Source organism: Etheostoma spectabile, chromosome 1, assembly GCF_008692095.1.
Source record: "Etheostoma spectabile isolate EspeVRDwgs_2016 chromosome 1, UIUC_Espe_1.0, whole genome shotgun sequence".
Classification (NCBI taxonomy): Eukaryota; Metazoa; Chordata; class Actinopteri; order Perciformes; family Percidae; genus Etheostoma; species Etheostoma spectabile.
Genome location: NC_045733.1, coordinates 21,144,420 through 21,146,772, shown reverse-complemented (window position 1 = coordinate 21,146,772; position 2,353 = coordinate 21,144,420). Strand labels below are relative to the sequence as shown.

The window sequence follows — 2,353 nt, the reverse complement described above, 5'->3', positions numbered from 1 at the left end:
TCAGACGGAGACATCAGGAGAAAATAACTTTGTTTGAGACCTGTTACTGTCTCAGTCACAGACGACATTCACTACATGTTCAAATGAGGCCACGCCCCTTCAGGAGACAGGAAGTGTTTAATGTTTCATACCATCTTTAGTATAGAGGATATTCAGCTGTAATGCCAGCATGCTAACATGTTCAAAATGACAATGTTGAGGGTGTCTTGTTTAACATGGTCACCATCTTTGGCATTAGCACTTTAAATCAAGGAGGTAAGCCTCTCTACGTCCTGACTGTATTTTTTGGTCTGGGCCATATTTCTCATTGTTTGGACAATTAGCTTTTCCCGTCCCTTGAAATCAAAGTGGAGGAGGTTCTTAATTCTGATATTGTGCACAAATATTCAACAATCATTGAGCAATGAATCAATTTGCTTAGTGTCTGCACGTGTGTTCTAATATGTGCATATGTAAAGTGTTTGCAGTGACAGCAGTAGATAAAAACAACTGGTTAACTAATTTTGCATTACCTTTATTACAGATAATTTAAGCATGTGGGGTGTCATACATTTGTTGTTGTCTGAACATTTAAAAGAAATGGTAAAATAGTCAGTGAAATATTCAGTATTGATTCCATAGCTTACATTATCTTTTGATTAATTACATTACTAGAGCGTGTTGATCATTACGACGTCCCAGGAGGACAAACCCTGCCTCTGGCCAATCTGGGTGTTAGGGTTGGGGCTGGGGGTGATGGAGTCCTTCCCATTGATAAAGAAGACTGTTCTTCTATAGTGCATGATGGAGGAGTAGCCGTAGGGTATGTTCTGGATGTTGGTGGACTGCTTGTAGGAGTCATAGGCCATCTGAGGGTCGAAGTTCTTCCATTTGATCCTGAAGTACATACAGTAGTTGCTGCGGGCGCTCCTGGTCTGTTCGTGCTGGGAGCCCAGAGCGGGGGTGACCTCGTGCTGGACGATGCTGCAGCAGAGGCAGCCCTGCCTGTTGAGAGAGATTACCTGACTGCCCCCCACTCTGCCCAGTGAGGAGAAACATCCTGCTTTGTTCTCTACGCCGACGTAGTCCTTCTTACGCGGGACTAAGCGGTTACAGGTCTTGCTGTGGAAGGTCTGCATTGCGTTGTTGATACCTGAATTCACCCGTCAGGATGAAGAGGATCCTCACCAAGTCGTTGGAGGCTTTCCTACACAGGCAGTTCAGGGAACCAACACTTAATGGATTTTCTAGTTCTGGGAGCCAGCAGGTCTCCTTCAATCAGGATCTCATCGCTGCCGTCATTGGAGGTCAGAGTCCTGGTGGTCATGTCGATGGTGTCTGGGGCTTTTTCTTCTTCTTTGCCTCCTTCCTCCTGGAGAGGACGTGCCTGAGAGAGGCCGAGCAGGAGCAGCAGCAGCAGGCTGGCAGAGGGACTCATCTTCAGGGTCGGTCTGGAGGCTGTTGAGCTTCTCTGGAGAGCTGCTGGGGAGAGACTCTTTGAAGCTTGATGTTTAACTCAGTTCAGTCCAGGGTCTTTATACTCTCCTCTACAGGTGTGTCTGCAGGAGGCTTATGGGTTGGGGTCTACACTGCTAGGTCTGAACAAACCTCTGGAGGGAGGACTCCACAGACAAGCCCTCTTTTTAAACATGGTTTGTTATCTCTGGTCTTTGGATGGATGAACACAGCTTTACAGAGCTTTGCTAGGTTGCATTTGTTAAGCTAACCATTTCATATGTGGTGTCACATTAGAGTCTATTTGTCAAACCAACCTTTATTTAAACAGTCATGTTTCTTGGAAACCTTCTTGCTATTTGTTCCACACGATTTGTGTTAGTATAATTAAAAGATAGGGATGTAAACAAATCATTTGGATGTAAACAGATAATGTGATCAGATATGATCAGCATCTGAATATATTTGCTGTAATATTTGCCGCCAACCTCACACCACTTCCTCTCAGGGTCATAACTTATCCAAATCAAAAACACCATACCTGCACTGCTTTTTACAGTGGTGACAGGATATCTGATGTCAAGTGAGCATCAACATCCATACATCCATTTAGAATAATTGGTTTTGGAGGTATTTGGTTACAAACCAATGTATTTCATTAACCGAAGTCTTGGCCTGATGGTAGTGCCAAAGAAAAAGTCTAAAGATCATCCCCGTATTTAGGATCATCCTCTAGAAGCTATTAAGGTATGTTCAAAATGCCATGGCAGATTTGGGACTGCTGCCTATTTGTAGTTGTTTTTGTCCCTTCATGGTAAAATAAAAATAACGTTTTAAGGACGTTTTAATCTCATGAGACCAGAAAGCTTTGTCGACAACATAGATTTTCTGAAGCACTGGCAGTACTTTTGTCATCAGT

General features: G+C 43.6%; 1 pseudogene; it reads right to left on the bottom strand.

The window, feature by feature from the left end:
- Positions 1-650: 650 nt before the first annotated feature.
- On the bottom strand, positions 651-1,464 carry LOC116689271 (high choriolytic enzyme 1-like; annotated as a pseudogene).
- Positions 1,465-2,353: the final 889 nt, after the last annotated feature.